This window comes from Nomascus leucogenys, chromosome 7b (genome assembly GCF_006542625.1).
Source record: "Nomascus leucogenys isolate Asia chromosome 7b, Asia_NLE_v1, whole genome shotgun sequence".
NCBI lineage: Eukaryota > Metazoa > Chordata > Mammalia > Primates > Hylobatidae > Nomascus > Nomascus leucogenys.
Genome location: NC_044387.1, coordinates 107,487,184 through 107,500,821, shown reverse-complemented (window position 1 = coordinate 107,500,821; position 13,638 = coordinate 107,487,184). Strand labels below are relative to the sequence as shown.

At 42.0% G+C, this 13,638-nt stretch overlaps 1 long non-coding RNA gene across 1 annotated transcript in view; it reads right to left on the bottom strand.

Annotated features, from left to right (window-relative positions):
• LOC115836099 overlaps positions 1–4,486 on the bottom strand; it is a 42,457-nt gene extending 37,971 nt beyond the window's left edge. The window contains exon 1 of the long non-coding RNA XR_004031097.1: positions 4,212–4,486. This is a non-coding gene — a long non-coding RNA (uncharacterized LOC115836099). The remainder of the gene's footprint in view (positions 1–4,211) is intronic.
• Positions 4,487–13,638: the final 9,152 nt, after the last annotated feature.

Genomic DNA, 13,638 nt, shown 5'->3' with positions numbered 1-13,638 from the left:
TTTCTTTTTTTTTTTTTTTTTTTTTTTTTTCCAGAAATGGAGTCTGGCTCTGTAGCCCAGGCTGGAGTGCAGTGGAGCTATCTTGGCTCACGGCACCCTCCGCCTTCCAGGTTCAAGTGATTCTCCTACCTCAGCCTCCCCAGTAGCTGGGACTACAGGCTCGCGCCACCATACCCAGATAATTTTTGTGCTTTTAGTAGAGACGGGGTTTCATCATGTTGGCCAGGATGGTCTCCATCTCTTGACCTTGTGATCCTCCTGCCTCAGCCTCCCAAAGTGCTGGGATTACAGGCATGAGCCATCGCGCCCAGCCACGTCTTTCGTCTTCTCATTCAATGTGATCGTGTGCTCAAATTGTCCTTCTCCCCGTGGGTAATGGGTACACACTGACCTTGTGAGAAAAACGAACTCCAACAAATGTTTTCCCCACTTTAGTTTGTGACACACACACACACACACACACAAATTGAGATGGGGTCCTAGGATGGAGACTAAGCCAGCTTTCTACATGCCCACTGGCAGTGAGAAAAGATGCGTACTCCATGCACAGCTAAGTGCAAGAACAGAGAACGGCCGAGAGGCCTGAGCCGTGCGTGGCAGCCCGCCCGCCTGCAGCCTCCCAGGAAGCTCTCGCTCCGTTTCCATAGCCGCCACCTCTCGCCTCCTCTTCCCTCACCTTTCCCCGCGCTATGCAGGAGCTAATATAGATATTGTATTCGTTTATGTAAACAAATAAAAACTGCAGAGTTCTGCCGAAGGTCGCCCTCATATTTGCCACTTCACCTGAAAGGTCCTGGCACACATATTACTCTTCCAATGCCTTATAAGTCATCTCTGTGGGACCTTTAAAAGCGAAAAGGTGCCTGCTGGGAATGGGGGCAAGCAAGTCTGCGCTGTCATCGTGCAGGGGAGGAAGACGCCGTTCCGCACGGCGACCCCAGAGAGGGCCAGTGTCTGCCGCTGCTTAACACTCCGGGTCAGGAAGCAGCTTGGACGACTTTCCTTTAAAGAGAAATGGAGAAAACCTGGGAATGCGGTCCTGACGGGAGCGGAGAAGGCTGTGACCTCAACCGACTCCTGCCCAAGAGCAAAGAGAAAGCATTTGCTCACTTGGAAACCCAGGAACTGCGTCAGATGCTGAGTTCAGGCACTGGGTGTCCGAACACAGAAACCGTGTGCCCAGGACGGTCTTGAGAACCACGAAGGAAGCCCCGGGACGGCCCTGAGAACCACGAAGGAAGTTCTAGAGCTCTGAGAAAAGTCTGGCTTTCGTGTGTTTGACTGCTTTAAAAGCAACACAACATTCGGAGCCAGGGAAGCCGGGGATAAAGGCTAGTCTTGATGAGTTCCATCAGAAAACTTTTTTTTTTTTTTCCTAGATCAGACAGAACCCATTGAACAGAGATGAAAATAGTCTCTTCAGAGTTTGGTTAATTCACCAAGGATTGGAATAAGTCTTCATAACTCTAAATTTAAAAAAATATTCAGTGAGTTAGTAGAACATCATAGAAAGCGTGGATAGCCATGAAGCAGAAAGGAGCAGAAGCTATTACGGAAGGCATTTGGTAAGCTAGAATGAAGAGTTTTCTACCATAAAAAATTCTGAAAATTAAATAATTTGAAATGGGGGTTATTAAGTCTGTTGCACAGTCTTCAAACAAGGGCTAAGTAGTAAACCAGGAGTTCGAATCTCTTTTTTTTTTTTTTTTCTGAGACAGAGTCTGGCTCTGTCGCCCAGGCTGGAGTGCAGTGGTGTGATCTCAGCTCACTGCAACCTCTGCCTCCCGGATTCAAGCTATTCTCCTGCCTCAGCCTCCCGTGTAGCTGGGATTATAGGCACATGCCACTGTGCCTGGCTAATTTGTGTGTTTTTAGTAGAGATGGGGTTTCTCCATGTTGGCCAGGCTGGTCTTAAACTCCTCACCTCAGGTGATCCACCCGCCTTGGCCTCCCAAAGTGCTGGGATTACAGGCGTGAGCCACAGCACCCCACCTTAGAATCTCTTAATTTAAAAAATCCAGTGTGTTCTTATATATCACGGATTGTATTTTAAGTTTTGCATAATTTTAAACCTCAAAAGAGTTATTTGAGGTGACTTTTGTTATCATTCACAGACGACACTGAACATTGGGATGACAAAATAAGCAACCTGGTGTTATTATCTCATAATTGCAAGAGCAAGAATTTAAATCTGAGTTTCCTTAAAGGTAAAAGTTTTGCCTTTTTACTATCCTGTTGTGATTCCTGAAGATCTGAATTTTTATGAATGCTTTATAGACCTCAGTCCGGGAAGTTCGCTGTGGTCGTGACTAAATGATTGTAGCTTATAAGAGGCTAGGATTTGGGCAAAAGCTGGTGTTAGAGTCCTCCTGCTAACTGGGAGAGTCAGTGCCCCGGATGAACATGAGTCTGCAGAACTAGTTGTCATGACTCTAGATGATATCAGCTTCATTCTCTGTCTCCCTTTTTTATTCCCTAAATCTATCAGTAAGTTTAGGTATGCAGGAGGGTTAGAGTTGCCACCTGTCTTAGGTGGGGTTCTCCAAGAAACGGAGCTGAGGTTAAATTTGCAAGAAGAAAGTTTGAGAGTTTCTCTCCAGATCAATACCCATGGAGAACTGAAGGAAGTGGGATTGGGTAGACAAAGGAGTTGAATTGTGGCGTAATTACAGCAAAGGCTTGCCACCCCTTCAGCTGCCAACATTCCAAGAAGCTGGTGGAGTAAGTGCTTCTGTCCTAAAGGAGAGATGGGGCAGCCATCAGAGCTTCCACAACACCTATGCCTTCTGTGAGTCCGCTTAGACCAGCTTGGTGGACAAAGCACAGGCCGGGCTCATGCAGCAAGTGGTAGACTCTCTCTGGGTGCCCGGCTCACCAGCAGTAGCAAGGAGCACCCCTAACGTACTCAGTCACTGTCTTCACAAAGCAATGCCACATTCAGGAAGTGCTGCTTCCTTAAAGATCCAGAGGTGGAAACTGAGAAAGTCACTACCAAGGATTTAACTGTATGGATTAGGGCTTTGCTGGGGGTTGGTGGTCTGGGCTCAAACTAGAGATGCTCCCTGGAAGTGGAACACTGTATCCAGCCCGTTTTTTGACCCTGCACATATGATACAGGCTCCAAAGATCATCTGAAAGAGGTTTCATAGCGGAAAAATGATTTGCTATGAATCTAGAGTAAACCAGGACACCACATCCTGACATGGACCGCTGGGCCAGCTCAGCCATGTCATAAAGGAAGTTAATCTCTGGGCCTAACAAACACCTATATGTCACACTAAAGGAGTAAAATATCCCTTATTAAAGGCAGGGTATTGCACTCTATTATTGTCGGAATGCTCTCAGTAACTATTTTCCAAAAATCAGATGTTAAATCAGATTACACTCTAAGAGTCTTTGTCTACAAATGATTGCCGTGGTTTAGAGCTTTCATTCCTCCGATTAAAAACTGTTGAATACCTACTATGTACCAAGCAGTATTCCAGTCAGTGCAGACAAAAAAATTACCGAAAGAGCATCTCCTGCCATCCAAAATGGCACAGATTAAAGACACATAAACAGCTAGTTATAAAGCAATTTGATCAATTCCACAGTAATGTACAAATTGCTATGGGAGCCCAAAGGAGTAATCAGAGAAGCGTGACAATCACACACTTGGAAGTGCTGGCAGGTGCTGAACTTCGTGAGGGGCACAGCTTGAACCTGAAGGGCCCTGGAGTCTTGGCGCTGCCTCAGTCACTGCTGACACCACCGCTGTTTGTGCTGCCATCCTCGCCAGGGCAGCAGAGACAAATCTAGGACGTTGGTAACAGAAGAGCCACAGAGGGAGAAACAGTCAAGTAAGGCAGGCCTTCAGAAATGACTTTCCACAAAAGCCAAACAGAACTTGATATTTGCCTTCAAAGAAGACGCAGATATAAAAAAGAATAGAAAGGCGATTAAACTGCCAAATCCTTTACTCCTTTTTCTGTTGTCATAATCTCAGCCTTTCTCATTGATACATAGCTTATTATCACAGAACATGGACCTTAATTTCAAAACCACAGTTTAGGGACTCACCCCCGCCCCGCCACACACACACACACCCTCTCCAAAAAACCTGCTTCCTTTTTGAAGAGTTATTTTTGCTTAGACTTCTTTCTTGCATGCATCCACAGCTTCATTTCTGTTTGGAGTTTTAAATAGCAGTTAAAAAAAAAGAAAGGGCTTACCTCTTTGAAAAGCAGTGTAACGTCTGGCTCTGTGTTTCTCCTGCCACCTGGGAAAATGACTGCAGATGGTCTGTTGGGATCTACTCACACGGTAGCTCCCTCCCACTCACAGGCAAAGCAGTCCCCTCCTGAGGCCACAGACTGAGGGAGGGAGCGGGGCCATGTCAGCTTAGAGAGGGTGGGCACCTTTCTTCCACGGTTACCCTGCAAATTGCTTTACCACTAGGAGCCTAGAAGGAGGAGTTTAGAACCATGTTTTTCCTTGACAGTTAGGAGTAAAATGGGGGATTTTAAGATGAAAAAGTTTATATATGGCTTTTTTTTTTTTTTTGCTTTCCAATGTTGTGATTTTTTTTTATTTTTATTTTACTTTAAGTTCTGGGATACATGTGCAGAATGTGCAGGTTTGTTATATAGTTATACATGTGCCATGGTGGTTTGCTGCACCCATCAACCCGTATATATGACTGTTCTAACCTAAAGTGAAACTTGACATGGAGAAGAAAGTAGTGGGAGATGCAGAGACGTCTCTACTAGTTTAGAACTTTGCGTGAGGCTTTGAATGTTGTGAACTCCTAAAAATTTAAGATGACTTTCTGATATAAATAAATCATGAGTGCCAGAATTAAATAAATGGTATTTATATAAGAAGACCCTTGTTTTCCTTCTGTGCTGTTTTATTGTTCGATTTCTATGAAACAAGGTTGTGAAAAGAGTGAAAATCTTCCAAGAGAAAGAATAAGAGAAAAACGTGGATGGATTCTCGTGGGAAGTACCCCCTTTGCAGAATGGCATCTGTCCTGGTAGATCTCGCCCACAGTGATGGCATGTGTTTTCAGGACGCATCCAATAGGCCTCCTCTTGCCCTCCTGAGGCTGGAATGGCCTTGGCCACACTGTAGGGGCAGAAAGGAGACCAACACATGTGCAGAGACTAAAACTGGAGAAGACAAACTGGAATTCCACAGCACTCTGGCAGAACCCGCAGGGCAGCCCAGCACACTGCCCACCGCAGTGACTCACGCAGCTGTGTGCCTCTGATGAAACCACGCGCCAGGGGCCCTCAGCTGCAGAGGCACCCCACAGTGAATACTCCCTTCCGTGTGGTTAATGGGCCAAGGAGAAAATCACTGTTGGTAGTATGTTCATTAGAATTCTGTGAGAATAATAGTGACAAGAATTTCATGGGCTGGGATTCTAAAATGCGTCAGGCACTGGGATAGGGACTGGAAAGGCCTTATCTCCAATTACAATTCTGTTATATACATAATGTATTCCTCAGAAAATTAGAAGCCAAAAAGTTAAATGACTGAACAATGTTCACATAACTAGCAAGTTGCAGAGGTTGTGGTTGAACCTAATATTTCTGACTCCTGAAAATTTTCACAATCTCACTGTGGATCCCTTAAATAGTGCCATCAGGTACCATTTATTAAGCATTTACTGTGTACCTGATTTTCTTCTATGCATTTTACATATATCCTCCTATTTAATCCCCACCATCAGTTTTGCAATTAGTGTTGTTTTTGTTTGCAAATCTCTTATAAATCTCTCATGTCTTATAAATCTCTTACCAGCTTACTCAACCTAGGTAAGGTGTGGGGATAGTTACCATCTGTGATACAGAAGGCAAGCCGGGTCTTTGTTATCAGTCTTGTTCAGGGAGCACATTGGACATAAAGTTGTCTACATCTTGACAATTCTGTAAGAGTCTCTAGAAATATTAGCCAACGCTGTGCTCCTTGTATATTTCATATTGCCATGAGTGAATCAGGAATAGCATCTTTTACCCACAGAGGATAATAACTGCATTACACTGATAACAGTGATTAAGATTAGAACAAGTTTTGGGGTCAACCCAACCTGGTTTAGAACCCTGCTTTTTTCAGTCTGACCCTGTGGATACTATGTAAGCTTTCTAAGCCTCCATTTTCTCATTTGTAAATTATAGATAATAATACCTACCTTGTAAGTATTCTTGTTGTGCAAATTAGATAAGATGACACCCATAAAACACTTAGTACAGTGTCTGGCAGCTACTATGTGCAAAATAATTGGTAGCTATAGTTATCTTAAAACAAGAAATAATCACATTTTATAGGTTGAACCAGTTAGGATTGGATATAGCTGTGTTTAACAGGAAAAAAAAATACCAGTGGCCTAAAGAAGATAAAAATGTACTTATCTCTCATGAAAAAGAAGCAGACAGCAGGTACTCCAGGACACATACAGTGACTCTGCGGTGTCATCAGGGAGACCCAGGCCATTGTCTTTGTCCCAACATCTAGACAGTAGCGTCCATTCTCAAGGTCACTCATGGTCCAAGGTGGCTTCAGCAGCTTAAGCCAGGACACCTGACTTTTGGGCCTAACAGAGAAAAAGTAAGACAAAAAGGCACCCCTGAAGCTGAGTAAGCTCCCTTTAAGTCACCTTCCGAAGAGTCCTATGCAACTTGTCTGCTTCCATCTCACTTACCAGACCATAGCTACATGACCACACTATGCCACAAGAAAGCTCAGAAGTGTTGTCTTTTATTCCAGGATAAATGCCCAGCTGAAAGTATCAGGACTTGTTTCTAAGAAGGAATAGAAAGAAATACGCTGGAGAAAGCAACTGGCAGAGACCCTGCCATACTGGGTAGGAAGCATCTCACCATGACGATGCATGTCATGCTGATGGAGTAGTGGTGATCTCTTAGTCCGCTATTTCACTATAAAGATGAGTAAATGCTCATCCACGGAGGCAACAGGATGCATGAAGGATCACAAGTGAGGCAGTGGCAGTGTCCACAGAGAACTCAGACCTTCTGACTTCCAATGTATTTTTCATTCAGATTCACTGCCTTTCTCATAAATGACTTTGGCTTTTTGAAAATCCCCATTTAGGCCTGGTGCGGTGGCTCACGCCTGTAATCCCAGCACTTTGGGAGGCCGAGGTGGGCGGATCACGAGGTCAGGAGATCGAGACCATCCTGGCTAACATGGTGAAACCCTGTCTCTACTAAAAATACAAAAAATTAGCCGGGTGTGGTGCTGTGCACCTGTAATCCCAGACACTTGGGAGGCTGAGGCAGGAGAATGGCATGAACCTGGGAGGCGGAGCTTGCAGTGAGCCGAGATCGTGCCACTGCACTCCAGCCTGGGTGACAGAGCAAGACTCCGTCTCAAAAAAAGAAAAGAAAAAAAGGAAATCCCCATTTAGGGATATTAGATAAGTATTTCTTTTAAGGCTTTTAGGTCTTGTTTTGTGATTTGTCTGCTTCGGTTAACAGCTTGTCACTCCCCAGTATAGAACATGTCTTCCATTGTAATCATGGTTTGTAATCACTGACAGCCATTTCACCAAAGGCGATGAATACGATTCTGTTAGTTGCTCCATGGATATTATTTTCTAAGCCTTTAATTATTTTGTTACACTCCTCTCAGTTTTTTTCATTACTCTTCCAGTCTACAATTTATTCTATAAAGATATAGTTTGCCCTTCCCGTGGTTATATAGCCCAAGGAAATATTACAGAATATATAATTTGCAAGCTTATGTTTTTATTAACAAAAATTTAGTTTGCATGCTTCTATCTCATTTAAACTAAAATCTCCCAAATACTAGAGTGCTATTTGATGTCTATGTACTCCTTAGGGTCTTTTTAAAATAGAATTGAAAGAACCTTAGAAATAGGAAGCCGTGTATTGCTATAGGCACCCTAGTACATGGACCCAAGCAGTGAAAGACCAGAATCATAAGTCCAGGCCCATGAATTTTAAATGAGTCCTCAATTAGAGAGTGAATTCTCTAGCTCCTAATTAAAGAGGCTTTAATCACAGACAATGAATAAAAAGCATGGAAGAACAAGTGGCATAAGGGAAGAAATCATAATTATTTAGATGGGAGGAAGCTGTGATGGAAAAAAATCTGTGCAGTAACATTCGCTGATCATACTTCTCAGGCATGACTTTGAAAGACATCTCCTCTTTCTCTCTAGAAAACTGGATTTACCTCAATCACAGATTCCTTTGAAAATGAGTTAGTAGGGAATTCCAAGCTTCAACAACACGTCTTCCCATGGAAAGACAATAATCGTAAGTTGGTAAATGGAAAAGACAACAGGTTATAAACACAGCCTAAAATGAGATAGTGGGTTTTGTAAATAATATTTATAAACGTGTCTATTTTAAAAGTTCTAGAAGGATACACACCTAGATATTGATAGCAATTATCTTGAGTGGTAGAATTGTGAAATTTATCTCTCTCTTTTGCATATACATATATATTTATGTATATGTAGATAATTTACTTGTATACTATATTGTATACTATACATATATACTGTTTTTCTAAAAGGAAAGGCATGTTTATGTTTTAATTTTTAACATGATTGACAACTAACTTTCAAAGAAATAAAATAGGCTAATTCCTAGTTGCACATGTTTGTGAATAAACCAAATCCATCCAATGAAAGTGTATATTGTGTGGATAAAATATCTATTGTATTTGGGAAAGTTATAGTACCACTTATCCAACAAAACATTTGGTCCTTCTAAGATGTCAGAATTTATCTACTCCTATTTTTACGAAATTTGAGAAACAAAAAATCTTCTTTTCTTCCAGATGTTCACATGATGGTACTATTATTACTTTTATTATGGTATATTAAGGACAGATGAAAAAACAGAAGAATAATACATTCACATGAACTTATTAGCATTTAAAAATAAATTTCTATTTTGTTATATGTTAAAAGCCGTAGCACAAATAAATGACATATATCATTTATTCAATCTATAAATGATAACAAAGTTCATGGCACATATTGACTGATAATCACTGGCAATAATTCCAAAACCCCAGGACCCAAAGATCCACAGAGAGGGTATCCCTGGCATATCCACTTGGGTTCCTGGTATCTGTACTGTGGGTACAAGCTGAATTGCCTGCACTTGATATTATAAAAGGGACTTTCCCGAGATGTCAGTCTTGTCCTTCCACCTTCATTCCCCTTCTCCTGCGCTTTCTCTCACCTGCTCACCCCCTCTCTCCACCAAGGAGCAGGAGATGTGTGATAGGAGATGGAGATTCAGCCAGTGCTAAGAAGCAGGGCACTGAGTGAAAAAACAGCGTGAGTACAGATTACATAGAAGAGTCCCCCTTGCACTTCAGAGCCCTTCTTCTCAGGATCCCACAGCACCCCATGCCCTTGAGCTGCGTTAATTATAAATCAAATTCAGCGCTCATGGCAGGAGCCGCTGCTTCCAGTCCTTTTTGTGCATTTGTCTTTCTTATATATGCAATAAAACTCTAACTTGATCATAAATTATGTCCTCTCTGTGCCCATGGCTGGAACATGTGTATTTCTAGTCAAACCTGGTAAACTGATGTCAGAGCCCAAGAGAAGTCTATAGCCATTGGGCTGAGGGTCGTCCTGAAAAAAAATTCAACCAGGTAGGATGTAAACACTTTGTTTCAATGAAGGAAGATGCACGGAACTGAGGAGAAAGCCTCTCCAAGGTTGATTTGAACAAAGAGCCAAGGAGCCTATTAAGAAAGAACGCATCCTAAAGCATGATGAACTGACTGGGCACATGTTTAAAAGGTTCAAAAATGAATAATGCTTGGATACTATGTCAGTTTAGTTTGTTCCCAGTCCATTTTCCAAGGAAAAGGAGAACTGTGCATCAAAGGTGAAAACCTTGAATCTTGAAATTTCTATAAATCATTGAGGCACAGCAAAGTCACCCCCAGAACCCTTCAAATAGGTTATGATTCAAAGGGCGGAGGCAGAGCAGCTGGTAAATCGAGCGAGGACCAGTGTGCCTGTGGCAAACAGATCATGATCCCAAACATAGGCTCTGTGCTTGCAGTTTAGATTTATAGACCAACTCACCAAGTCTCAAGCCACCAATAAAAAGGGGAGAGTGTATGTTTCCACCCGATTACGACTGAGCCTCTTTGTGGCCAGCCGGCTTGCCAAGAGAGCGGCTGGTTCGCAGTGGGCATCCTCTCATTTTGATAGGCCTGAGGATGCTGCAGGGTGTAAACAAAGCATGTGTTTCCAAACTTCAGATGTTACACCAACTATTCTTTTTACCTTGTCTGTTAAAATTGGGCCAAAGGACTCTTAAGTCTTCTAACTTCCTTCCCTGGGCAATTTCTGGGCTTCATCATTCATATGATCCCAGTAATTTACTGCATTTTGTAGGGCTCCTCCGCCAGAGAATGTGGTGTCTCTTCTTGGTTTATCTGTTCATCTGTCCATTCCCTCATCCTGTGAAGCAGGGTGAGGGGGAGAGAAGAGGTACCAAAACCTGGCCTGGTCATCCCATCTTTGGAAAGGTGGCTGCCCACTGTGTATTCCCAGGGGAACCCCCAAGTCTAACTCTGAAGGTCAGGCCTCCTAGAGCCAACCAGACACATGGATCCTTGGTTGCTGTCCCCTACCAGAGGCTCTAAGTTAAATATATATAGATATATATATCTCATATATATATGTTTACTGGTAAATACACTCTTCTTTATAAAGAGAAGTTTTAAGCTCACAGCAAAATTGAGCAGAACATACAGAGATTTCCCAGAAGCCCCCACCCGCCCTTGCACACACAGCCACCCCACTCTCAACATCCATCATTCGAGTGGGACATTTGTTACAACTGATGCACCTGCAATGTCATATCACCATCACCCAGATTTCACATGTTCCATTAGGGTTTTCTCTCAGTGTTGCACATTCTAAGGGTTTTGACAAATATATAACAACACGTGCACCACTGTACTATCCTACGAAATAGTTACACTGTCCTAAAAATCCTGTTTTCTGCTCATTCCTCCCTCCCTCCCCACAAACCCTGGCAACCATTATCTTTTCATTGTCCCCAAGTTGTGTCTTTTCCAGAGTGTCATAGAGTTCAGTTGTACAGTATGTACCCTTTTCAGATTGGATTCTTTTATTTACTTAGTAATATGCATTTAAGGTTCTTCTGTGTCTTCTCATGGTTTGATGGCTCATTTCTTTTTAGCACTTTTAAAATATTCCATTGTCTGGATGTACCACAGTTTATTGATGCATTCACCTACTGGACATCTTTGTTGCTTCCAAGTTTGGGCAATTATCAATAAAGCTGCTATAAGCATGTACGTGCAGATTTTTGTGTGGACGTGTATTTTCAACTCATTTGGGTGAATACCAAGGAAAGCGATTTCTGGCCCTTATGGTAAAAGCATGTTTTGCTTTAGAAGAGGCTGCCAAACTGTCTTCCAAAGCGGCTGTTCCATTCTGCATTCCCACCAGCAACGAATGACAGTTCCTGTTGCTTCACACCTTTGCCAGCAATTGGTGGCATCAATGCTCTGGACTTTCATCATTCTGATGGGTGTATGGTAGTATCTCGATGTTGTTATAATTGAGAAAGATTTTCATCAAGGCCCAGGACCAAAGCCTGGTTCTTATTCACAAGCCTTCCTATGATTACCTCTCAGAATTATGGGACTGCAATGTCCAGAAACAAAGACACCATGGGGAAATCTCAAAGAGGCACACAGCATAGAGGTTTTATCAGGGGAAAGGAGAGCTAAGTCCAGAACGGGCTTCACCACTGCTTGTGTTCGTTTCCTATTGCTGCTGTAGTAAATTGCCACAAATTCCATTGCTTAAAACAGTGCTAATTTACTGTCTTAATGTTCTGGAGGTCAGAAATCCAAAATCAGTCTCAAAAGGCTGAAGGCAAAGTGTCAGCAGGACGGGTTCCTTCCGAGGCTCTGGAGAACTGTTTTCCTGCCTTCTCCCACCTGTAGAAGCTGCTGTACTCTTTGGCAGGTGTCCCCTTCTCCGTCTTCAAAGCCGGCGGCGTAGCCTGTCTCTCTGTCACCACGTCGCCCTCTTCTGTGGTCACTTCTCCTCCCGCCTCCCTCTCACAAGGGTCTTGCGATGACGCTTAGAGCCCACCAGGACTATCAGGTCATCTTCCCATAGTGAGATATCAGCAAGGTCTCTTTTGACACATAGGGTAAGGTTCACAAGTTTCTGGGGTTAGAACGTGGCCATCTTTGGAGGTGTATTATCTAGCCCAGCACAAACATCAAGTAAGGACATCTACAGTCCAAAACATTTTATGTTATAATCGACATTTTAGATTCTTTAGATACACATGATACTGCAAAAGAGACTATATCTTACTGTTAGTAGAAATAAAATGGATAAATCCTTGCCTTTACCTAAAGGAAATCCAGGTAAGAATGACAAAGCATTAATGACATTAGTAGATGCTAATTCAACCCTTCATTATTAATTCTGTTTGTCTACTTTTTTTCCTATTTTGCCATGTAAGGGGGATCTATCCCACTCTACCTGTAGCAGATTAGCCCTGAATTATCAAAATCCAAATGAACATGTGGCCATTGACTTCCATTATGCACAGATTTATAATTCATAAGGCATCTGCTTCTGTAGGTTGAGGGTGGTGGCAGTTGCTGGATACACAAAACCCAGTGGGCTGTTAAATGCATCAAGGAATTTGAACCACATCACACATTTCAAGTTTCTTGATGAAAATGAGATGTAAAATAGGGGAATTAAACTGTGTTAATTCATTTTTGCCATTCGAGACTATGATTCAATGTTTTAGAACCTAGCTAATCAACATTTATGTAATTGGGAGTTTTTTTATTACATTCTGAAAGACAAAGTATTTTAAAAATTGATAAAGGCCTTTCAAACATTGTGTCCCTTAAAACCAAACTAGCTATAACTGTTATTTGCAGTCAACACTAAAACATAAGAAAACAAAAACAGGGCAATGGAAAGTAGCAGAAAAAACATTAGATTTATGGCCAAAAAAAATCACAGAATTTTGGCTCTGATGATGCTGCTTATAGCTGTGTACTTTAAGACAAGCAGTTTGATTTCTCTAACCCTCTATTTCCTTCTTTACAAAATTTGAATGATGTCGCGTTCTTCAAAAGATTGTTGCAATAAGTAGATGAAATGCTGCATCTCAAGTGAATTGTTACATATAAAGTAAGATGTTACTAGGAAGGGCCCACCATGGTCTATAACTTACTTAAAAAATATCTATTGTTAATTGAATTTTTGGTGGTTTAAATTAACTAAAACTGTTCAGGTGTTCTTAAAGTTAAAAGTTACAATAACAAAATTCATCTCTAGCCCCAGAGGACAACTCTAAATTTACCATGTCGTTGAAGTTACTATTGCTATTTTATCATCTAAGGAAATACCAACTTCTGGAAATAATAGTAGCTTCAGAAAAAAGGACATCGTTATGGTGTCAAGAGGGCTGAAATGAAAGATATCTAACTCAGCCATTCCATTTGATGTGAAAGAACAGGTACAAAGGTACTGACATGACCGGGAGATAGAGAGGGGCAAAAAGCCTAAGGAGAAAACAGCAATTTAAATGACTGAAATCTACAAATGTTTTCATT